Raw genomic sequence first — 26,200 nt, 5'->3', positions numbered from 1 at the left:
CGTACGTGCAAAAATGCAAATTTCCATCATTTTGATGAATCAGTTCAACTTCTAGGTGACCTCAATTTTGACCCTTATTTTCACTGAGGGCAGAAGGCTCTGATTTTTCGCAATTTAAGGTAACAGTCACTTTCAGGTTGAAAATGTATTCTGTTGGTAGATGTGTTCACAGCCACCTGTCTGCAGAGCTCCCCTGATAACACCTCGTCATTCTGCAGAGAAAGCACTCCCATCACCCCTGTTTTTCAAGCTTGCCCCATGTGACACAACCATTAAAAAATGTATTCAAGATTTCTTCAAACCTCCTTCTCCTTTCCTTCTTTTATTTTTTTATTTTTTTTTAATTTTTTTTTCAACGTTTATTTATTTTTGGGACAGAGAGAGACAGAGCATGAACGGGGAAGGGGCAGAGAGAGAGGGAGACACAGAATTGGAAACAGGCTCCAGGCTCCAAGCCATCAGCCCAGAGCCTGACGCGGGGCTCGAACTCCCGGACCGCGAGATCGTGACCTGGCTGAAGTCGGACGCTTAACCGACTGCGCCACCCAGACGCCCCTCCTTTCCTTTTTTTAAATAGGAGTTATCTCCCAGGGTTCAGAGGTAAAGAGCCAGTCATCAAGGGCATGTGACTTGCATTCATCTGAATGGGAAGGTGAACACCTCACCCTTGAGCCCTCTCTAGTCATCACTATCTTGTACCCTGACATTCCACATCCTGGATGATTTTAGGCATTTAGAAGTGGGACCTGCTACAGGTATCATTAGTCCCATCCTCACTTGTCATACTTCTACCTTTTCTCATTCTGACTCAAGGTGTCTTCTAAAGACTTCTCCCCTTTAGGATGCTTGGGCACTCTTGTCTACTTTGACCACTCCACCCCGGAGTGGTCAAATTCTACAAGGCTAACTTCAGGCCCATTTGACAAAACACCATCCCTTAGCCATTGATAATTTAAACAGATTTTATGTTTTTCCTCTTGGCACAAATCTGAAAGGTCAGGCATTAAATCCGACCTATGAATCCTCCAAATCTATCACTTCCGCACTTAACTTTCTTAACCTACCAGCACTGATACCGGTTAGGTCCCTTCAGAACCATCCCTTCTAACCTACTGACTCAACTTTTTCTTTCATTCATGGTAAAGCAATAAGTATTTTATAATATCAAATATTTTTCCTTTGGTAGTATAAAACTACGTTCAATACTCTGGGCTTGGCTCATAATTTTTAAAACTGGACTTTTAAAAATTACAGAAAATCCTTTCTGCTTTCTACAAAGCCTGGGCCTTATGAATCAAAATTTATTTGGTTTCCCAAATGTCACTACAATTTTGCACTTGAGAAAAGCCTTACAAAATGACATAGGCTTCCTTGTAAAAAATATATATATATATATCAACCGTCCCTTTAAGAGCAATGTAGACACAAAGGAACTACTTCTGACTCAGTAGTTGGGGAAGGACTGGGGTGAAAGGAATTGTCAAAAAGCTTCCAGGTTTGGTTGGGGAGACTATGATCTAGTTTAGTTTTTACAACAGGTTGAATTATTGGCCACAATTCTCCCCTCTTCTGAAGTAGGAGTATGCTTCCCCAACCCTGTGCTGGCTTCGTAGAGGTGGAGTACATTTCCCCCAATCTCCTTGGACTGGTCTTCACCATGCAACTTGCTTTGCCCAGTGGAATATGTGGAGAAGCAGCACTTTGACAGTTTTAAGTCTCAGATGCATGAGCTATTTCCCTCGAGCTTCTGGCATTGCCATGGAAAGGGCTTTCCCTAGATAGCTGCTACAGCTGGAGCTTACACCTCAGAATTCCTCCTGGATCGTACCTGAGCCCCGCCCTGGAGGCGGTCTGAGCCCAGCTAGACCCGCATATTGAAGCAGAAACCACAGAACAGCCTAGCCTAGACTGGCCTACATTGGCGGACCCCCCAGCTGGTTTAGTGTTGATGCCATTGAGTTGCCTGTTAAACATACAGCTACTGTTTGGAATGGGAAAATATGCGAATTGTTTTCCTTGTATTGTACCGAATAGATTGAAAAGTAAAGAAAATTGAGGAAATCATGAATTTTAACAAGACTTTTTTTTTTCTTTTGGTGAAATTATCAGACAGTCATTCAAAGGAGTATTCAGAGATGCCACTATAGTCAACTGGTCAAATCCTCCATTAAACGCAGAAATGTTCTGTTTAAAATTCCAGGAAAGGTTCCTATGGACTTTGCTTTCAATCTCCTAGTCCAAACTCTCACCCGCTCTCACCTGTACTAGTGCAATAGCCTCTACACTCATTGTCCGACACCTATTCATAACCATCTACCCCCCACTTTCTAGTGTGTCCATCATGCTGATATGTTCAATGCGAATATGACCATATTGTTTCCACAGCTTAAAATATGTCACTGCTTTCCCATTTGCTTTAGGAGAAAGACCAAACTGTTCCAGATGTCCTGCAAGGACCAGCATAATCTAACCCCATTCTACTTCTCCAGCCTCAGTTCTTGGTCTCAGCCCTGCAGCACCGTAGCCATAACTCCTGTCAGTTCCCAGAACAGAACTTGCCTCTCATTGACTCACAGGTTTCACTTACCACTCGCCACAGTCTTCTTGCCTATTGGCCAGTGAGATCCTCAATCCCATCCTCAGTCTGATTTCCAATGCCAACTCCTTAGTCTGGGTTCCTGTTAAAAACAGAGTCTGAGACAAAAGTTTGGGGGCAGTTAGGTTATCGGGGAATGATTCCAGGAGCAAGTGTAGGGACAGAGAGAGTGAGAGGCAAAAATAGAAAACAGGATGTGCTATGGACTCAATTGCATTTCCCCAAAAACCATATATGGAAGCCCTAACCCTGAGTATAATAACATTTGGAAATGGAGCCTTTGGGAAGTCATTAGATTTAGATGAAATCATTAGGTGGGACCCTTATGATGGGATTCGTGCCCTTAGAAGAAAGACACCAGGAACTCGCTTGCTCTCTCTCTGAACTGTAAGAAGATGGGGAGAAGGTGGCCATCTGCAAGCCAGAAAGAGAGCCCTCATTGGGGAACTGAATCAGCCTGCACCTTTATGTTGTACTTCCCACCCTCTAGAACTGTGAAAACAAAATGCTTAAGTCACTACTGAGTTGACTAGTACAGGGTGCTGTCAACTTTTTAATTATTGAAAATGTGGAATACATTTATCAATATTTTCTTTTTGATTGGAGATTTTTATGTCTTGTTTAAGAAATCCTACCCTTCTGTACAGATACAACATCTACTAAAAGAATCTTAGTTTTAGTTTATTTTTGTTTGGTTGGTTGGTTTTGTCTGTTTGTTTGAAGTTTGGCTTCTTTATGAATACCTGCAATCTACCTGGAATTTTTTTAAGATGTGAGGTAAGAACTCAACTTCATTTTTTCCCATATCGGGTACTGAACTCACTCTGGTACTAACCCCAATAAATTCATGTACATACTGCTCCACAGCAATCTAGTGATAATGTAAGCCTTACCGGTTATTCTCTTGCTTAAAAACCTTCAATGGTTCTCCATTATTTATCAAGTCAAGTCCAACATCCTCAACATCTCATGTAATGTTGGTTTTAGTGACAGCTCTCACCACCCTCTTCCAATTCCTTATGCTCTAAAGACACTTAATTACTTAATTTCCCAATGGGAACACATATTCTTTCCTCAGTGAACTTACTGAGGTAAGAGTGAACTTACCCTTGACTCATCCTCATTTCTAACTTACAGTTTGCCTAGTGTACGTTATTCTCTATTTGATATTAACACACATCAAACTTTGCACACCTTTGCCCTTGGTTCTTCTCCCCCCACTCGACTATACCTTTCATCCCCTCTGTGTGTATGAAAAACATACTTATCAAGTCCATCTTTAAATTTTACCTAATTTCTCTTTATCCCAATTAAAATTATGCCTCTCTAATCACCTCTATTGCATGTTATGGTGATTCTAATGAATTCTTTAGGCACATTTCCCCCTTAAGCTTGAAAGCTACCCGGGAATAATAACACTGTGTCTCATATGTTCATTGCATATTATTAATATAATGAATATTAATTACATTAAGCCAGAAATGAATGTTAATATATACAATTATATTCATGGACAATGAGAGTACAGACAACATGACATTTTAAAGCAGGAAAAATAAATCATTTAAGCATATTTACCTTGCATTTAATAAAAGCACCAAACCTCCCCGCATTGAACTTTTGTTTTTGCTATTTTAGCCAAGTTCTTTCATTCATATTTTCATTTAGTAGCCACCTGCCAAATAAGTTATAAAAGTTGGCAGTGTCCAAAGGAAGGTAATCAGTAACAAAAGAGAATAGGAGACCAATAAGACATTCAGTTTCATGACTCTGGATAAGAGACAGAGAATAATGCCATGATTGTAAATGCTCAGGTATAGGAAGGTTTTCTTAAGTGATAGTCACTAGCTGCTTGTCCTTTTCCAGAAAGAGAGCATGAGCTTGGTGAGACCAAAAGTGAACTTTGTAGCTGAATAGCCCCTGGAGAAAGCTCCCATCAGGGGAGCAACTCTTGTCCCTGTGATAATAAAATCCATCTTTGCTGGTTTAAGAATAGTCCTTTAAGCAGGAAACGGGGCCCTTACCCCATCATGCAATGGAAAATCAACAATTTCAATCTTTAAAGTCTTTCTTCTCAGGGCGCCTGGGTGGCTTGGTCAGGTAAGTGTCTGACTTTAGTTTAGGTTCAGATTATGACCTCTTAGTTCGTGGGTTCGAGCCCCGCATGGGGCTTTGCACTGACTGCTTAGGATTCTCTCTCTCCTTCTCACTGCCCCTCCCCTGTGCATGCGCACACTCTCTTCTTCAGAATAAATAAATGAACCTTAAAAAAAAAGTCTTCCTCCTCAGATATAAATCACTGTAGAAACCCAATACAGTACGGATTTGTAACGCGCTCAATTGTGGTTACGAGCTGTAATAAATTAGCCTGATAGTTTAAATTGCATATTGATGATTGGCAAACCACAAAAAGAGTCATAAAAATGTCAGTCTCCCAAAATAAGTGATTAGGTAAGTAAGTACCACCATTTTAATTTTTATTTATTCTTAAAATTATAGACAAGTATAATAATTATAACTTGAATCTCAAATGGAATTCTCAATTCAATACACTAGAATAATGATTTTAAAGATGCTTGTGCATCTTTTTTATGGTAATTAATTTCTCTTTGTTAGAATATTGTGTTTTGTGAGAATAAACCTGAATACATGTAACATTAATTTTGCTCTTTGTTTAAAATTTTAAGTGACTGTAAACAACTATTTACATTATATAACTATATTACTATCACATTATTCTTTCTAAATCTTTTAAGTTTATTTATTTCTTTTGAGAGAAGCAGAGAGAGGGAGAGCAGGGGAGGGGCAGAGAGAGATGGAGAGAGAGAAACCCAAGCAGGCTCTGCACTGTCAGCATAGAGTCTGACGCAGGGCTCAAACTCCTAAACCGTGAGATCATGACCTGAGCCGACGTCCAGAGTCAGACACTTAATCGACTGAGCTACCCAGGCACCCCTCCTTGTAAATCTTATACAAACTTTAAAATGACATTTTCAGAGCCTTACTAGGATGTTTTACTACTCTAATACAACATGGTAAATGTATCCAATGCCACTTGAATTGTACACTTTAAAACAGTGAAAGTGAATGTAATTATATATGTATTTTCCCACAATAAAAAATTATATTCTGCTCCTTGGATTATGGATTTCTCTTTTTAATTTTTCTGTAAATATTCTGCAATTCTTTAACAATTCTCTCTTCTCCATTCCTCTAGCACTGCAATTAGTCATTACTACATGTTTCCTATCTCCTTGCCTCTCTCTCAGGTTTACCTTCTTACCATTATGTGTACATGGTTCTGAGCCCTGAGTTCACAGACCATTTTTCCAAATGCGTCTAATCTGCTATTCAACCTGTTCACGGAGTTTTTATATGAATGGCTATTTAAATTTCAATTATAGAAGTTCCATTTGAATGTTCATTTTCAACCTTTTCTGTTCAAATCCCTCACTGTATAACCATGGCTTTAAATGTATCCTTTATTACTTTAAACATTTTGTACTTATATTTCTCATATTCTGTATTTGAGAGTTCCAACACCTAGAGTTCTCCCGTGATTAAATCTGTTATTTCTGGTTACTGTTGAATGCATGACTTATCTCATTAATCTTTCAGAGCCTACCTCTTGTAACCGTCTCGGCTGATCTCAAGGACCCACTTAGCTGAAAGTAAACCTGGGAGGCATGTGCGTGTACGTGCGTATGCATGCGTTTCCAGCACACGGTGCACCATGACAGCGACAAAAATTGTTAGTAAAGAAATAGAGAGCTGTCTCTGCCAAAACATTCCTGTAAAGCTCCACGCTACTTAAGGTTTCTGAGCAACTGCATGTTTCTCAACCGCCTGGAGTATGATTCTCCACACCCTTCATACAGATAAGTCCCGGTTCCTCCCGGTTCCATCACAGGCATATCCTCCAGAAAACCTGTCCTCATGTTCCATCTACTCCTCCAAAGCAGTGCTGAGCACCTCAGTAGAGGTGGACCTACTTTTACAAAAAGGTTTATTTTTTAAGGGGTATTTCCCTGTATTGTAATTTTCCTTTTTGTATCCTAACTCCCTCACTAAACCATAGAATCCCTGAACACGTACACTGTCTTTTTCCTCCTGATTCACAGCCCCTATCTCATCATTAGGCACTCAGTAGTTATTTGCTGAGTAAAAGACCGAATAAAATGAAAATCTGGCAAGTTGAAAAGTGAATATTTCTCCTGGGATCTTTGATAATTGTGCTAGACATTTCCCCCTCTCGCTTCCCCTGTCTCCATTGTACCTGCTCTGTGTCTCAGGAAACTGACATTCATGGTCTACATCAAACTCACTTGCTCTCTGGCTTCCTGTTGGATTCATTCAATAAGAAGCATGAGTCGAAGCTGGGAAGCCAGAAACCACTGATGTCCCCAGTTTCCCCTGGCGGCGGAGTCAGCACGTGTTGGCTATGTGACCTTCCACCGATGACCACAGTTCCTTTCATGAAGTCTCCTCCACTAAGCTACTTTCCTTTGGGTCTGTGTAACCCCTCCCTTTCCTCCGTCTAACTGTGAGTGGGAATGCCACTCCACTGTGATTGGTTTGTTCCTGAATCACACATTATCTCTTGTTGGGTCCATTATACCTTGACAAAACCTTTGCAATTTCTCTTTAAACCGCTCAAATTACCCCCTTTGAAGACTGCTGGCCCTTGACTGATATCAATAATGTGGCACTTCAGAATTGCTTGTGCTTTGGGGGGGAAAAAAGGCTAGCGCAGCTTATGAAAGACAAGACAATTCAAGGACAATTTTCAGACTGAAGTACATAAAATTTAAGTAAAATGTTCAGTCAACAAGGATGGATCTGGAGGACATTATGCTAAATGACATAAACCAGTCACAGAAGGACAAATACTGCATGATCCCACTTCGAGGAGGTATCTAAAATAGTCAAACTCATAGGAGCAAAGAATAGAATGGCAGTTTCCAGGGGACGGGGGCTGGGAGAAGTGGGGAACTGTTCAATGGATATAGTTTCAGTTATGCAAGATGAATAAGCTCTAAAGATCTGCTGTACAACATAGTGCCTATAGTTGACAGTGTACTATTGTGCCCTCCAAAATTCATAAGAGGGCAGATCTCATGTGAAGTGTCCTTAACACTAAAAACAACAACAAAACATGGTGGAGCAGGGGAAACAGAGATATGCATATATATCTCTTCCTTTGATCATGGTGCTCATATCATAGGCATTTGTCTATGTCCAAACTCATTAAATTGTACATATTAAATATGTTCATTTCTTTTCAGTATATCAGTTATTCCTCAGTAAAGCTGATATAAGTTATTTAAGGTTAATCTTTAGGGCAGAACCAAACATAACAATAATTGACTTTTTAAAAAAATTGAAAACCTTGTAATGGTATTTACATTACCATTGTAATGGTAGATTTTACGGGACTGAAGAGAAAAAATAAGCAGCTAATTTAAGGGCTAATATTCACAACACTGGAGTATAAAACCAAAAACTCAGAAAAAGAATTTCAGAAAGAAATTTCTGCCTACAGAAGTAAATGTTTCAAGATTGTATTTTTCTTAAGAACAAGAAGATTGGGTGATTGCTAGTTCCAAAGGCATGAGTGTTCCTTAGCAATTTTATGACCAGGGACTTTGTCATTCCTCTGTGCAATCCCAGGATGGTTTGGATTAGAAAAGAAGCATATCACATTGTATAAGATTGTTTTCTGAAAAAACAAAACAAAACTAATCATCCAATAGCCCTTTGAAACTTCTTTATGATAGAATAGGATTCTCAGAGGAAAACACTTAAAGTATCTCTTTAGTAATTTCTAAATGTCTCATCACTTCTTCAAGTGGTGAATTATATTCACAAATAGTTAAAGTAAGGTAACTCTATGGGTCCAGAAATTACACAAAGTTCAGTTATTTTGAAGAAGCTCTTAGTATGGTAGTAATATATTGACAGACTGGTTTCCTAGCATCTGGACTCCATTTCTAAGGATTAGGACAAGATGTCGCATCATAAATATATATATTTATGATATATATTTATATATGATATATATGATATATTTATATGTGATATGATTTATATATGATATACATAAAAATATATATAATACATATATATTAATTTTCTCTAAGTTAGTAAAAACATCAAAGGTTTACTCTTTCCTGTGTTAGTAGCTCACATGACAGCATAAATAATATGACTGAGTGTATGATATACACAGAGGAATTGTCTTAGCATCTTAAGGAAGCCCAATACGTGCCACTCCTCACCCCTACCTGAGTTCTGAACAAAATAAAAATTAAGTCAGGAATAAGACCTTTGGAGGACAAAACATCATCTTCTGTGTGTGGGAGATAGCACACAGAAGTGGGGGCAGTAGGGGATAAGCTACGTGACCTGGAGACTTAGTCCTAGTCGCAGAAAAAGCCAGAACACTACGTGCTCTCCTGACCCCGTAAGCGTAGGCCATGGCCAAAGGAGCAGGAAATGTGTGCTGCCTCTGGTCAGGCTGGCTTCCAAAGAGGAAAGCAGAGGATATGAGCTGCAACAAATATCCCATTTCTTCTCAAATCTCCAACAGGAACATCACTACTTCCCCACCTCTGAGGGAGTCACTGAAAAGATAGAAGATCCGAGAATGGTGATGGTACCTCTCCTCCTGACTCAGAAGTGGGGAAGGATAGGTCTGTCCCCAACTTTGCTCAAATTTTCATGCCCTTAACCCACAGGGCCAACCCCATGGTCAATCAGGTTTTGACTGTTCTTCTCAAGGAAGGAAACCAAATGTCAATCAGAGTTTCCTGCTTCAGTTTTCAATAGGTTGTACATCATTTTTTTTAATGTTTGTTTATTTTTGAGAGAGAGAGAGAGACAGAGTGAGAGCAGGGGAGAGCAGGCCAAGAGATAGGGGGTCAAAGAATCCGAAGCAGGCTCCAGGCTTGAAGCTGTCAGCACAGAGCCCAACGTGGGGCTCAAACTCAGACTGTGAGATCGTGACCTGAGCTGAAGTCAGACGCTCAACAGACTGAGCCCCTAGGTGCCTTTAGGTTGTATACCTAATGCCAGCTGCTGCTCCGTCATTAAGACTTCTGAGTTGACTTGCTGCTTATAGTTGCTAATCCTTTGAAACACAGTACACACCAACAATTGTTCAGTATTTATAGAATGATGTGGTGCGAGTGTCCTGTCTCTGCTCCAGTTTCTCTGGGCCTTCAATGTGATGGCTGGGGATGGACAGGTGGACAATCATCTGGAGGAGGAGTCTTCACAAACATGTCCAATAACTGATACTAGGTTGAAGCTATTGCACAAGACCTCAGCTGGTGCCCTTGGCTGGAGCATTATACATGGCCAATCCACATGCTCTGGGCTTCTTCATATCTTGGACATCTCAGTGTGGGTGGACTTCTTACATAGTTGCTCAAGGCTCCAAAACAAGTGTCCTGAGAGAACCAGATGGAAGCTCCGTAGCTTTTTCTGACCCAGACCCAAGATTTAGGGACTTGACTTCTGCTGCATTCTACTCTTCACACAAAATCACTAAAAAAGGTCCAAATTTAAGAGGAGCGAACATAAAACCCAACTCTCATGAGAGGAATGCCCATTTTCAGGTGTGTTACAAAACCTTCACAGTCCAATAGATATTAGTGTTGAATTTGTTTTATAATGATCTGAAATCAGGCACAAGAAGATACTAACTCCAAGATGAGTGTTCCACCAAGACTGAACATTACTTTTCCATTCTATTTCCTATGCAGATTGTGTTCAGTAAGCAATTCACCTGAGCATATCAGAAGACCTTCAAGGAGACTAAATGACATCAACAAGATATTCCAATAATAAGTTTCATAAAGGTACTCTCATAATAAAAGCCCTACAATATAGAATTTCTCCACATATTGAAGACGGTTTCTTATTAATAAGATTTCCAGGATGAACTAAATGCAAATGCTAAAAGTTTTCAAGGTCAAACACTTCAAATCCAAAACAATTCAAACTCCATAAAAATGTCTTGTACTTACAGAAGTTCAAAGAAATTAATTTTGTTTCTCCCCAGGTTTTTTTTTTTTTTTTTTTTCCTGCTCGGTCTCAGCTAAAACAAGATGTTTACTCACTGGGAAGATCTGAGGTTCTTTCAGCAGAAGCAGGCTGCAGAATCGCTTCCTGAAAGCACTAAAGCGCCTTCAGGCCTCAAAAGCTGTGCCAATCTCAAGTCTTCGATCAGCCTCTGCAAAGATTTCAAAAGACCAGATACTTGAAAAGACATGACTCCACACTGCTCACTTACACAAGGTACTTATTTACAAGGATATGATTCATTAAGAGAAAGACAATGGAGTACAGGAAAGCAAGGAGGCTTTGAAAGACATCTAGGTGCTAACTCCCCAGGGTACTTGTTGGCAAACTGACACGATCTCTGGACTGAACCACCAAGATGTGTGTTTGACTGTAGGCTTCTGGGCAGCTCAAAGCAGAAGTTCCGAGGGAGATTTTTAAGGTACCTCTGATCACATAGTCAGACCGGGTTGTCTAAACCATTGTGCTAGTTGGAAATCAGAAGCAAACAAACTGGCCCTAAGGGTCAGAATTTGAACAGCACACATTATCAATTTTACTACCCTTCTCTTGGCCAAGAGTCAAAGCCAGACATCCAGGCATCTCTAGAAATAAAGATGGAGCTATTACAGACCAGTTGTAAGTATCCTTAATCCTACAGTCTCTTTTCTAAAGAGTCCAAAGACTATCACTACACTGTCCCAACACCCAGCAAATTTAGAAAGCAAAGTAATCTGCAGCCCCTAAAGCAGTTGAGTAGGCAACATTTTGTTCATATTACCAATACTTAGTGATGCCAAAGATCTCAGGAGAAACTCAATGGCTTTCAGGGAAGAAAAGTAGATGGAGAATATTATTGCTTTCAGCCCTCCCAGAACACCCATCAATCTGTGACAGTGGTCCATGACCAATTAGCTTAAACTTAACAGTAAGGAGAAATTAGCCATCAAGAAGTTAATTCTGCTGTTATGTTTACCTGATATCCAGGCACAAATCTCTCCTGTCAAAGAGTGGCATATGGAATTTAGTGATCTGTTGAGGGTTAAATTGTATGTCCAAAAAAACAAGCTTAAATTCTAATCCCTGATATCCATGAATGTGACCTTACTAGGAAATAGAGTCTTTGCAAAAGTAATTGAAATTCAAGTTAAGAGGAGGTTATACTAGAGTAGGATGGATCTTTGATCCAACAGGACTGGTGTCCTTACAAGAGGAGACAGACGTGCAGGCAGGACACCCTGTGAGAGCAGAGGCAGAGATTGGAGTGAGGCATCCATCAGCTGGGGAGTGTGCCAAGAACTGCCAGCCATCACCAGAAGCTAGGAAAGAAGCATGAAACTGATTTTCCCTCAAAGCTTCCAGAAGAAACCAACCCTGCAGACATCTTAATATTAGATTTCCAGTCTCTGAACTGTGAGACAATACATTCCTTTCATTTTAAGCCCTTTGTTTATGGTCATTTGTTGTAGCAGGTTCTAGCAAACAAATACATAGCCTGACTCCAGCTTTGAGCTCTCATTGCTGGCCATTTTAAATCTCTCCCCTCCCCCCTTTACCTCCTACCCAATACCTGGAAAAGCAGGTAAGAAGGCCCAGATGCTCCATTCTTTGACACCAATGGGACCTTCAAACCACCTGTAGGAACCGCTGCTTTGCCTTACCCTCATTGGCCAGTCTCCTTCCCCTGCTCTCTCAAGCCATTTTTGGAACTACTACAGAGCCTCCTTGTTATGTGAGTGGTAAACTTTTCCCATCTGTTCTGCATGTATATGGTGTCATCACTCTTAACATGTTGACTAAATTCTGGATAGGGGTTCTTTCTCTTTCTTCAGGATGGCCATAAATAGAACATACCTGCCTTCCTGAAAAGTTGAGACATTTCAACCCTGGCAATCCTGTTCCCAGTCTTGTTTGTCGTGCAATTCTCTTCAGTTCACCATATTCGAAACCTCTTCATTCCTACTTCCCCTTAGAGCCCCATATTTCTGCTATTTCCTGGATTGCGTTGCAGGTGGATTCTATTTAGTGACATTAGGGTCTCTTGTGAAGAAGAAATGTAATCCCTGGTTCAATCATGCCTACTCAAGAAAGGTGCATCTCACTGGGTCATCCATGAATGTTTGCGAAAGCTGGCTTGACCCCCTGGAGTATAAGCTATAATACTGGGGCCAACTCTGCAGCAGAGGCTGTCACTGGCCCCTCTACTCTCCTCTTGCAGTTATCCCAGAAAATGGAAACAACTAGAATCCTAGAGAGTCATAGCCTGCACTGAAAGAACTTGACGTGAGAAGCAAGTGTATGTGAGCAGTGCTAGGGACTATGGTGAATACTTTGTTGGATGCCTAGGTCCTCTTTATGGCAGGTGCAGCCACCCCCAGATAGCAAAACTCACAGATGATACCTTCTTTTGAGAATTACCCCCAGCCAAATGGGAGCCACTGCACCTTCCGGGCTACTCTTGCGAACTCTCTAAGGGCATGTTAGAACCAATAACTGACTGAAATGGGAATACAAAATTTTACTCCTTTGGCACAAGATAGGGTCAACTTTTGCGCAACTGACGCTCTAGAACTGGCTGTTGAATACACAGTGCGACTAGCAGTTACTGAACGGATGAAATGAGATATGCATTGGATTTCGACAAGTTAGTATGAAAAATGAATGTAAGATATCTCATCAATGTTTAATATTGATATGCTGAAATGACAATACTTTGGATGTACTGGTTTAAACAAAATGTTGTAAACCATCTGTTTCTTTTTACCTTTTTAAATGTGGCTACTAGACAGTTTAAAATTAAATATGTGGCATGCAACATATTTACTATATTTCTTCTGGACGGCATTGCTCCAGAGCTTTCCTCTGGGATCAGTCTGAACCAAGTCTCCAGCTAAGACCACATTCGTGCTGATCTGGATTCCCTTCTCCTGTTCCGAGTCCCCCAGTGCACTCTCTGGACAACCCTCCCTCACTAAATCACCAAAACAGAATCCCACCTCAGGCTCTGCTAGGAACCAAACCTAAAACACTTGATGTTTTGTATAAGTTTGGTCTTCGATATTCTATAAACAATTAGATAAAATTTAAATCAAAATAAAAGTATAAGAAGGAAACAGTGCACATATAACTAGCAACATGTCATCAAGAAAAGTTTCTGTAAGACTGAACTCCTAGCCTTAGGACACAAAGCTAAGTGATATGCCTGGTAAAACATACATTAATAATGGTTTTGATCACAATGCTAAAAACATACACAATTTAAATCATACAGGTCTTATGTTAGCTCATAGTTAGTTAATGTTAGCCCAGTTAATTCATTCTAGGTCAAAGAGAGATCCTATTGTTTTACAGATGCTATTACTTGGCTCAATATTTTAGTTTATCATCACTGTTTTTGATGATTAAATAAAAAATCACAGTTCTTTTAAAATGTGGGAAACTATAAGATTAGGATTTAAATTTTAAATAAGCTTAAGCTTAAAATTCTCAAAAATAACATCCACTAGGAAGTTTTGTTTTTGCTAGGGCAGCCTTTCACTCATATGTGCAATTTAAGAAGCAAAACAAATGAGCAAAGGTGAAGGGGGGGGCGGATACAGAGGGAGAGGGGGAGAGAGGAGAGAGGGAGAGAAGGAGAGAGGGGGAGAGGGAGAGAGGGAGAGGGAGAGAAGGGGAGATGGAGAGGAGGAGAGAGGGAGAGAGGGAGAGAGAGAGGGCGAGAGGGAGAGAGGGAGAGGGAGAGAGGGAAAGGGAGAGAGGGAGAGGGAGAGGTGAACCAAGAAACAGACTCTTAACTATAGAGAACAAACTGGTGGTAATCTGAGGGGAGGTGGGTGGGGGGATGGGTGAAACAGGTGATGGGGATTCTGGAGTGCACTTGCTGTGATGAGCACTGGGTGTTGTATGGAAATGCTGAGTCACTAAATTGCACAACTGAAGCTAATCTGACACTATATGTTAACTTACCGGAATTAAATAAAAACTTTGAAAAAAAAAGGGGGGGGGGAATTGTTACTCCGAATACTTATTTCAACAACATGTATTTTAAAATGCTGAGAATTACCATCTGATTCAATTCTATTGTACAGTGAGAAAATAAAAGAATGTGGTATTTTGTATGAAATAACTTAGAAGAAGTATTCCCAGTCACTGAGGAGTCGACCTTATTTATTGAACAGATAATCTTGCTAACAAGCCTTGCCTGCATAACCTCACACTACCACGTGATGTCACTCTAACACAAGGTTTTAAGCATGGAATTAAAAAATTGCCAAAAGACCATCTCTGCAGAAAAAGTGTTCAGTTAGAAGTATTCTGAGCAGCACAAATCTTCACAGCATTAGGTGTTTCTAACTGGTGAGTTTATACTGAATCTCACATCTCACTTACCTAAGAAAGGACTTCTTGTTGGAGATCCTGGACATAATGGAAACCCACAGGTTAATGGGGACACCTGGTAAGCAGAGTGAGTCCTTTAGGAAAGCCAAGGCTGTGTGTACTAGAGTTTGCTCACCAGATCTCCCTTTAGGCCAAAGAGGATACGTTAAAAGAACAAACAAACAAAACCCCTATACCTGTAAATGCTACTGTGAAATTTAAAAACATCAAAGACCTAGAGAAATGACAAAGCTTACAGTGACTTACAGCAGATTGCCTACAAAGGAACAAGGATCAGGGCACCGCCCAAAACAGTGAGAGTGGATGCAAGTAAACAAGGAGTACGGTTTTAGTTTTTAAGGAAAAGAATTGCAGACATAAAATGATAAACCCAAACAAACGTCCTTTTAAATATGTGGTTATAGAAATACATTTCAATAATACCAGTCTTCAGAAATTTTTCTACTTAAAACATTATTAAAGGGGAGCCTGGGTGGCTCAGTTAGTTAAGCCTCCAACTTCCGCTCAGGTCACGCTTTTGCAGTTCATGAGTTCAAGCCCCACGTCAGGCTCTGTGCTGACAGCTCACACAGACTGGAACTTGCTTCGGATTCCGGGTCTCCCTCTCTCTCTGCCCCTCCCCTGCTCACACTCTTGTCTCTCTCTCTCTGTCTCTCAAAAATAAGCATTAAAAAATTTAAAAACCATTATTAAAAAGTAAAGAAAACATTATAAACATTCACAAAGGAAATACTCAGATAAATTGTTTCAAGAGATATGGGAAGAGTGATTACATAACAATATGAAGTACTGTGTGGTCTAAAACACCAAATGCCAAAGAAAAGCAGAAGAAGAAACATCCATCAACACTCGGTTCCCAATTCTAGAAAATTCAGTAGGTTGTGGAGAAAGGAGCTAAAGTAATCACTCATACCTTTCACTCTTTGTCCTGCCCACTTGCGGATAATGAGACGAAAAATGTCTAGAAAATAGTTAACTAAAATGATCGAGCGTTTCTTTCAGGGAAGGTACTTAAATGATTGTGATCTTTGCTCTGAAAAACTATCTTGAAAGGTTGACATTTATACAAGTCTGAAAGGAATATAAGGAGGGGATCATTTTCAGAATACTGAATTAGGAGGTATTGCTTTAAATCTAAAATAGATTTGAAATTGTGACATTTGAGTCACCGCACATAAAACCCTTGGCATTTATGGATTCCTGTTTGTGGTTTAAATATATGTGATGGAGTGAAATTTCTCCCTAAGCAAGGTGAAGACAGTAATCTCTCCCTATTGTCATCCTGTGTCATTCAAAGCGTACTGCCTCCTGCCGACAGTAAATGTAGTTTGGACTTCAAAATAATGCATCCGCTGGTGCCCTGTTGATTTGGCTGATCTGTACCCCTCTGACGAAGCCGCCTCTGGTGATAAACACACTTACAGACAGACACTTCTTCAGCTGTTTGTCTTTTCAGAGCTTGGTATCTCCTGTAACCTGGGGCCTCTTAATGAGCCCTGAAATCTCCTTCCCTGGGGGGCAGCTAGCTAGTCTCTGTTCTTCCCGGAGGACAGGCGTACTTTTGCTACTATGGCAACCACTGCAAACTGCTTTCTCTGACTTTTTCAGCTTCTGAGTCCTGCGGATTTCTTTGCAAAGATAATTCTAGAAGCTTTCGGGTCTTTCAAAATCTTGTCTCAAAGAACTTGTCTCTTTCCATAATAAATCTTTATTATAAGTAGAGCACGGACTCCATTATTTTTCCATTTGCATGTGTACCTGTAACCTCTGCTAGGAAATGAAGGCAGAACTTGAGTCAAATGAGTCAGTTTCTCAGACCCAGATGTGTGGTGCTGAAACACGTGCCTCCAGCAGATGTCGCCATTCTTGTTTCCAGCAAAAATTCAATCCTGAAAGAGGTCCTTCCAGGCTGATGGAAACAATCTTAGCTTTTATGAAGGAAATATCACAAAGAAGAAGGAGTAGACACCTGCCATCATGTGTAAATTTCATTTTTAATAAATGAACTTACAGAAGTAATTGGCGGGAAGGCCTCTTAGGTATATTCTGATTTTAGGCAAGGTATTATAGCTTATTCCCTAAATCTCAATTTACTTGTCTATAAAGGGTTTTACCGATTCCTAACAGCTGAGGTTGATATGAGAGTTATATAGTAACGTACGTGATGTACTTGACATGCAGAATGCCTTAACACCTACAAAATTACTTTGCTTTAAGAGAACAAGGATTCATTGGACAAAGCCAAATTATGAAGAACTTAGCTCCTAGGTGATCAGTAGTTTAAAGAAGATAGAGTCTCAACAAAATGATAGATCCTTAATATTTTGTTAGAAAAAAACATTATAACCCCATTGAAATCTATAAATTAACTGCCTCTTTCAAAGGTCTTCTCGAAGTTTCCTAACTTATGATTGGAACTTCATCCTTCCTCTCCCTTGGTTAGGATCACAATATCTTCTCTTCCCTGTCTGTTCCTATTCACCGCAGGTAATTCTCAAAGCAATTTAACCAGATCTGTGATTTTAATGTATTAAAGAACCAGTATGTGTTGTGTATTCCTCCCTTCTCCTTTATTTAATTTACCATGTGTTTCTTAGTAAACAACACTTATGGTTTAATGGGAGTCTGTGCTCTTAGCTTCCAGGACCAAAACAGAATATGTGAGAGGTAGGACACTAGGTCTTTCTTTCCAGCCCGTCTCATCCTCTTCCCTTGGCTATCTGGGTAAGACCTGGATGGCTTTGGCCATTTATGAGCTGCTTTAGATTAGAAAGACTTGTGAATTCACAGAAGGATGGTAAACTGAGTCTGTTTAGTCTCTTTACAATGGTTTCCCCAGTGTTTACATCTCTGTGAAGTTCTCCTTATCAACTGAATGTCTTCATTTTGTCCCTAGGCTAGATCACTCTATGTGAGGTTCTCAATTTAAGGATCAGGAAGCAGCTCCCTCCCCAACCTTGTTCCACAGATATTAAACTGTTATGGGCCCTGGTCTGAAAATTTGTAATTGGCATGGCAGAGATGACTCAAAATTCTAGTTTTCTATCAATAGTTCGGGGAGCCATGATATGCTGAAACATTTAGGAGAAAAGTGGAAACCTTCAACCCTGAATAGATGTGATCTGTGGGTAGGTGACAGTTACATCAGACAGATAACCAGGAGATATGCCTATTAAAAACCCTCAAGAAAATGCCAAACACCCATCCAAAGGAATCTGGCTTCAAGGTTTGATTACTATTTCCTGAGCACTCTTGGGGTCCACCCTACAAAGACTTAAAATACACAGTGTACTCACACAGAAGCCTTGTAGTCCAATAAACTTTATCTGGCCCACATAAAAGAGATTCAAGATTCCTCTCCTTAAACAGTATATTTTATTGAAATTAACTCTTCCACTCTCTGAACTTCAATGTTTGAATAACTGAATATGTATCAAAATGCAGAAAGTTCCTCAGAATAATAGAACACGAAAGGCAGCGGACTGAGGAGCACCTGGGTGGCTCAGTCAGTCAAGCATCCGACTTTGGCTCAGGTCATGATCTAATAATTTGTGACTTCAAGCCCCATGCTGGGCTCTGCACTCACAGCCTAGAGCCTGCTTTGGATTCTGTGTCTCCCTCTCTCTCTGCCCCACCCCCCGCTTGTGCACTCTCTCCCTCTCTCTCTGTCTCCCAAAAGTAAATAAACACTGAAATAAATAAATAAATAAATAAATAAATAAATAAAGTCAGAGGCTTGATAATTTTTTTTTCTATTTGAAAGAAACATAGCAGGAAATATTTAATAGACACTAAAATTTAAATCTGGAAAACCATAAACCCTTCTCCTTGGATATGAGATATAATCACAGGTTTATTAAAAAAAATGTTTCTAGCAAAAAGAGTATGGAATCATATAATTTTCTGAACTTCTACTGATGTGGATAGAAATGGTGTTTAGAGATTTCAGAGTCTTAAGAACAATGGTCTGTTTGAAGAGCTTCCCTCCTCCAAATGAATTTGACAACTGATATATACCTGAATTGACATTATTATGTAGCAGATTACATAACACATATGTATTTCCCCATACAATTGACTCTTGAACAACACAGTGGTTAGGGGTGCCAATCCCCATGCAGTCAAAAATCTGAGTGTAAGAAGCCTTACCCATATATAAACAGTTGGTTAACACATTTTGTGTGTTGTATTCTTATAATAATATAAACTAGAAAACAGAAAATATTAAGAAAATTATAAGGAAAATATATTTACAGTACCTTACTGTAAATTTACTCAAAAAGAAAGCCAAATCCATGTATAAGTGGACCTACGCAGTTCAAACCCATGCTGTTCAAGGGTCAGCTGTACATATATAATATATATGTAATTATTAATATGATAATTTCTCCCTCTTCCCACTGACATGGCCTAGAGTCAATGGAATTTCAGGTGGGACCAAACTAATATATAAAAAGGAAACCAAGATTACAGTTATAAAATCAATTTTCTGTGAAAAGGAACCAGGGTTTTTGGAAGGATAAGTGATTCCATGTCTGGGGAAGGAAGGTATAAGAAAGAATAGACCTTCCTTATCAGAAGGCAAGATCTCATTCCAGGTTTAGTAAAATCAGATAAAAAAGACACAGGGACCAAATTATAAAGGTTTGATGGTGACAATTTGAGCATCAAAAATGGAATAATGATTATGGTTAATTAAAAAACATTAAATCTATTAAAGTCCCGAGTCCACTATACACAAAGATAAATATTAATTTAAATACAACAAAGAGGGTCAAGAGATCAGAATATACTCAGTATATTCCTACTGGATTTTATTTGTCAGTCTTTTTGGTATTGTTGACATATTTACATGTTGATGAATGACACATATTCTAGTAAGTATTAAATACATCATTTAGAAGACCTTTTCTGTCTCAAGAATGGCCTCATATGTATAACATCAAGTCAGAACACAATATATGACATCCATAATCAATCTGCTGTCATTAAAATCAGTAAGATTTGCATGCTTTTAAGAATAGGAACGAGCATAAGATTACATTAATGTTTTAAAGTCTTTAAAATTCAGGGGAAAAGATATTTACAGCTAAAAATGTTCTAATCAACTGCATATCCTAGGTGGAGTTGCAGACTTCCATAAGAAGACAGAATTACCACTTGAGTGACTCTTGTGCTGAAAATTATTTTAAAAATTGGCATAATAATTAAAAAGAAGATTCAAAGTGTTTCTTCAGGGTCATAGACAAGAATCTAAGTTATTCCCTTAGGCTAACTCTCTAGAAGCAGATAACCTAATTAACTGGAATATTAACTGACTTCCATAATTAGGTTAGCACCTTTTAACCCTAGGGAGACTAGGATGTAAATATAGATACTTTTTATGGAAAAGAAAACAGAGCATTAATATTTTTTATATTTCTATATTTGTAATGAGTAAGAGAATCTGACCTATTATAATAGTACCTTGGAATCTAATATGAAATTTGTAAATCAAGAAATTTATTTAGATGAAACCTTACATTTATATTTAGTATTAAAACATCCTAAAAATAGATAGATGTTATTCATAAATATAAATCTTACTCATATCAACAGTGTGAGAATTCCCAATGTTCCACAACCACATACAAAACGAAAGTCACACGGATACCATATGTTTTCACTCTTAGGTGGATCCTGAGAAACTTAACAGAAACCCATGGGGGAGGGGAAGGAAAAAAAAAAGGAGGTTAGAGTGGGAGAGAGCCAAAGCATAAGAGACTCTTAAAAACTGGGAACAAACTGAGGGTTGATCGGGGGTGGGATGGAGGGGAGGGTGGGTGATGGATATTGAGGAGCGCACCTTTTGGGATGAGCACTGGGTGTTGTATGGAAACCAATTTGGCAATAAACTTCAAATATTGAAAAAATAAAAAAAAATTAAAAAAATGAAAGTCAAACAGTATACCAAGAAGTTCTTATTTTGAATTTAGCACATTTTAAATAAAGTAGAGCATCGTTGTATATTTGTTGATGTTTGTGTTTCCTCTTCTGTAAAATGCCTATTCATTATGTTTTGCTTATTGTTTTTTTTTTGCTTGTTTCATTTTGTTCATTGTTATGTTCTCTGCTTTATAGTTTTTTCTATTTTTTAAAAATCAATCCTCTCAGAGTTGTGTATCTTGCACATAACAATTCAAGCTCTGTTGTCTTTTTGCTTCACTTTCTCCATAGTATATTTCAATAAATATATCAATCCTTCCCTTTTGACTAGCAATTTTTGTGTTTCTACACTAAAGTTTCAAAGATATTCCAATATATTTACTTCTATAGATTTTAATATTTTGCTTATTCATCTGTTTTCTTTCTCGCTGGAATTGATTTTTGTTAGTGGTATAAGATTTGAATCCAAATCGATTGCTTCGTTTTATGGATATTAAATTGTGTCAGTGCCGTAAGTTGTCTTCTCCAGTGTGATCTTTTTCATGTGTCAAGTTCTCAATTCCACAGGAATCTGCTTCTGAGCTACCTATTTGACTCCATTAGTCAATATGTCTGTCCCTGAGCCAATACTTAATCGTCCCCAAGTCTTGATGTCTAGCAGGATAGGTTTCTCATCTTCCTCTTTTTCTGAATGAATGTTTGGATATATGTGGACATTTGTTCTTCTATATGAATTTTTACCAGCATGTCAAACTTCTTAAGATTTTCAATGATATGTCACTTAGTCTATAAGTAATCTAGGAGACAAGAGATATCTCTATGTGATACTGAGTTTTCTCTCCATGAAAAGTGTTTTCCGTCTCCATTTATTGGGGTCTTTTTTAGTTGAATTAAGTAATGTTTACAATTCATGTGGCTGTCACATATCCTTAGTTTATTAGAAGGCAACATTTTTTGTTAATATTAATGATATGTTTTTAAAATGTATGCTTTCTCTTTATCGCTCTTTTAAAGAAACACAATTACATTTTGTATAGTGATCTGATACCTACCCACTTCGGTAAACCTTTACTAGTACTAATAATTAACATGGGTTTTTAAAAAAAATTTATTATTGTATGTTTTATTTGTAAGTAGAGACACTTTGGGGTATCTGCCCATCCCTGCTGAGACCCCAACAGGAATCAGGAGCTCTTGACAAATATTTTGCTTCATAGTCCTACCCTGCTTCCAGCCACAGCTGACGGAACAGGGATGAATATGCAACCCCAAGTCGGGCAACTTTTTTCTCTTAGAAAATGAGAAGTAGGAGTGAGAGTTCTGTTTCTATCTGGGCTGTTTGCTGAAACTTAAGAGGCACAGGTTTGGGAGGTATAGAGCATCCAACTTCCATTTATCATGTAGATAGAGAAGAGGAGATATCTAGTCTGCAGGGAATGATGAATGCAGCAGAATGGAGCAGAGAAGAGGCCAGGAGAGTCCCTCCTGACTCTGGTAGCTCCAGGCCCTGCAGAACCCAGGCTGCCTTTAGATTCCACGTGATAGCCCATTAGCCATGAAACCCACTACCCTGTTTGTTCAAGCTCGCTTGAGTTAGTTTTTGTAACTTGCAGTTTGGAACACTGACCAATGCTGTGTTTTATTGAGATATGAAGCCATGTTGAAACTACAAAAAGTTCACATTTTTCTATTTCTTTTTTAATCTTCTTCCCTTATTTTAGTTTTTATTTAGCGATTCATCACTTACATATAACACCCAGTGCTCATCATAAAAATTGTCCTCCTTGATACTCATTACCCATTTAGCCTATCTCCCACCCATATCCCTCCATCAACCCTCAGTTCTCTCTCATTAAGAGTCTCTTATGGGCTTGTTTCTTATCCCCTCTATCTCTCTTTTTTCCCCTTCCCATATGTTCATCATTTGTTTTGTTTCTTAAATTCTACATATGTGTGAAGTCATATGGTATTTGTTTTTATCTGACTGACTTATTTTGCTTAGCATAACACACTCTAGCTCCATCCACCTCATTGCTAAATGGCAAGATGTCATTCTTTTTGATGACTGAGTAATATTCCAGTGTGTGTGTGTGTGTGTGTGTGTGTGTGTGTGTGTGTGTGTGTGTATCCCCCATATGTCTTCCATCCATTCATCAGTTAATAGACATTTGGCTCTCTCCATAGTTTGGCTATTGTTGATAATGCTCCTATAAACATCAGGGTGCACGTATCCCTTCAAATCTGTATTTATGTCTTGTATCCTTTGGATAAATAGCTAGCAGTGCAATTGCTGGATCGCAGGGTAGTTCTCTTTTAAGTTTATTTATTTATTTTGAGAGAGAAAGAGAGAGGGTGCAGTGCAGTATCAGTGCAGAGTCTGACACAGGGCTTGATCTTATAAACTGAGAAATCATGATCTGAGCCCAAATCAAGAGTTAGAACTTAACAGCTTAACTGACTGAGCCACGAGGTGTCCTTAGGGTGGTTCTATTTTTAACTTTTTGAGGATCCTCCCTACTGTTCTCCAGAGTGGCTACACCAGTTTGCATTCCCACCAACAGTGCAAGAGAGTTCCCCTTTCTCCTCATTCTCACCAATATCTGTTGTTTCCTCTGTTGTTAATTTTAGTCACTCTGACAGTATGAGGTGGTATCTAATTGTGGTTTTCATTTGTAGTTCCCTGATGATGAATGATGTTGAGCATCTTTTCATGTGGCTGTTAGCCATCTGGATGTCTTCTTTGGAAAATGTCTATTCATGTCTTATGCCCATTTCTTAACTGGATTATTTGGTTTTTGGGGTGTTGAGTTTGAGAAGTTCTTCATAAATTTTGTATACTAACCTTTTATCAGATGTTATTTGCAAATATCATTTCCCATTCCATAGGCCGCCTTTCAGTTTTGTTGATTGTTTACTTCACTGTGCAGAAGCTTTTTATCTTGACGAAGTCCCAATAGTTTATTTTTGCTTTTGTTTTCCTTGCCTGTGGTGACATGTCTAGCAAGAAGTTGCTCCAGACAAGGTCAAAGAAGTTGCCGCCTGTGTTCTCCTCTAGGATTTTGATAGTTTCCTGTCTCATATTTAATTCTTTTGTAAAGTCTTTCATTCGCTTTGAATTTATTTTTGTGTATGGTGTAATAAACTGGTCCAGTTTCATTCTTCCGCAAGCTGCTTTCCAGTTTTCCCAACACCATTTGTTAAAGAGATGGTCTTTTTTCCATTGGACATTTTTTCCTGACTTGTTGAAGATTAGTTAACCATATAGTTGTGGGTCCATTTACGGGTTCTCTATTCTGTTCCATTGATCTATGTGCCTGTGTTTGTGCCAGCATCATACTGTCTTGATGACTGCAGCTTTGTAATACAGCTTGAAGTCTGGAATTGTGATGCCGCCATCTTTGCTTTTCTTTTTTAAGATTGCTTTGGCTATTTGGGGTCTTTTGTGATTCCATACAACTTTTTGGACTGTTTGTTACATTTGTGAAAAATGCTGGTGGTATTTTGATAGAGGTTGTATTACATGTGTAGATTGCTTTGGGTAGTATAGACATTTTAACAATGTTTGTTTTTCTAATCCATGAGCATGGAATGTTTTTCCATTTCTCTCTGTCCTCTTCAATTTGTTTCATAAGAGACCTATAGTTTTCAGAGTACAGATCATTTACTTCTTTGGTTAGGTTTATTCCTAGGTTTCTTATTGTTTCTGGTGCAATTATGAATGGGAATCGATTTCTTGATTTATTTTTCTGCTGTTTCATTGTAGGTGTATAGAAATGCAACAGATTTCTATACATTGATTTTATATCCTGCAACTTTGCTGAATTCATATATACTTCTAGCAATTTTTTGGTGGCGTATTTCAGGTTTTCTACATAATGTATCATTTTATCTGCAAATAGTGATAATTTGACTTCTATCTTGCCAATTTGGATGCCTTTCATTTCTTTTTGTTTTCTGATTGCTGAGACTACGACTCCCAGTACTATGTTAAATATTAATGGTGAGTGTGGATATCTCTGTCTTGTTTCTGACTGTAGAGAGAAAGCTCTCAGTTTTTTCCCATTGAAGATAATATTAGCTGTGGGTCTTTTGTATGGCCTTTATGATGTTGAGGTATATTCCATCTATACCTACTTGTTGAGGTTTTTTATCAAGAATGAATGCTATATTTTTGTCAAATGCCTTTTCTGCATCTATTCAGAGAATCATATAGTTCTTATCTTTTTTTATTAATGTGGTGTATCACGTTGATTGATTTGAAAATATTGAACCAAACCTGCAGCCCAGGAATAAATCCACTTGATCATGGTAATTCTTTTAATGTGCTGTTGGCTTCGATCTGCTAGTATCTCAAAAATTTTTTCATCCATGTTCATCAAAAATACTGGCCTATAATTCTCCTTTTTAGTGAGGTCTTTGTCTAGTTTTGGAATCAAGGTAACACTGGCCTCATAAATGAGTTTGGAAATTATTTCCATTTTTTGGAACAGCTTCAAAAGAATAGGTATGAACTCTTCTTTAAATGTTTGGTAGAATTCCCCTTGGAAGCCATCTACCCTGGAACTTTTTTTTTTTGTTGGGAGATTTTTGATTACTGACTCAATTTCTTTGCTGATTATAAAACTGTTCAAATTTTGTGTTTCTTCTGTTTTAGTTTAGGTAGTTTGTATGTTTCTAGGAATTTATCCATTACTTCCAGATTGCCTAGTTTGTTGGCATATAAATTTTCATATTTAAAATTCGTTCTTTTTGAAAAATGTTTATTTTTGAGAGAGAGAAAGAATGCATACGTGCATCGGGGAGGGGCAGAGAGAAAGGGAGAGAGAAAGTTCTAAGCAGGCTCCGCATTCTCATGCAGAATCCAACACAGGCTTTGAACTCACAAACCAGGAGATCATGATCTGAGCTGAAATCAAGAATCAGATGCTTAACTGGCGGAGCCACCCAGGCACACCTGTAATATTCTGTTATAATTGATTGTATTTCTGTGGTTTTAGCTGTGATTTCTCCTGTTTCATTTGTGATTTTATTTATTTGAGTCATTTCCCTTTTCTTTGAGATAAGTCTGGCTAGGTGTTTGTTAATTTTATTAATTTTTTCAAAAATCAGCTCTTAGTTTCGTTGATCGGTTCTACTGTTTTGTTGTTGTTGTTTCTATATTTATTTCTGCTCTAATCTTTATTAGTTTCCTTCTTCTGATGGCTTCAGGCTTTATTT

At 38.6% G+C, this 26,200-nt stretch overlaps 1 protein-coding gene across 1 annotated transcript in view; it reads right to left on the bottom strand.

Annotated features, from left to right (window-relative positions):
* The window catches only part of CCDC102B (coiled-coil domain containing 102B), a 196,087-nt gene that overhangs the window by 154,988 nt on the left and 14,899 nt on the right, over positions 1–26,200 (bottom strand). The window contains 2 exon segments of the mRNA XM_053205990.1: positions 2,588–2,694; positions 9,661–10,832. The gene's annotated coding sequence lies outside the window, so the exon portion shown is untranslated.

This window comes from Acinonyx jubatus, chromosome D3 (genome assembly GCF_027475565.1).
Source record: "Acinonyx jubatus isolate Ajub_Pintada_27869175 chromosome D3, VMU_Ajub_asm_v1.0, whole genome shotgun sequence".
NCBI classification, from domain to species: domain Eukaryota; kingdom Metazoa; phylum Chordata; class Mammalia; order Carnivora; family Felidae; genus Acinonyx; species Acinonyx jubatus.
The sequence above is the reverse complement of the archived record's forward strand: the minus strand, read 5'-3'. Positions and strand labels throughout refer to the sequence as shown.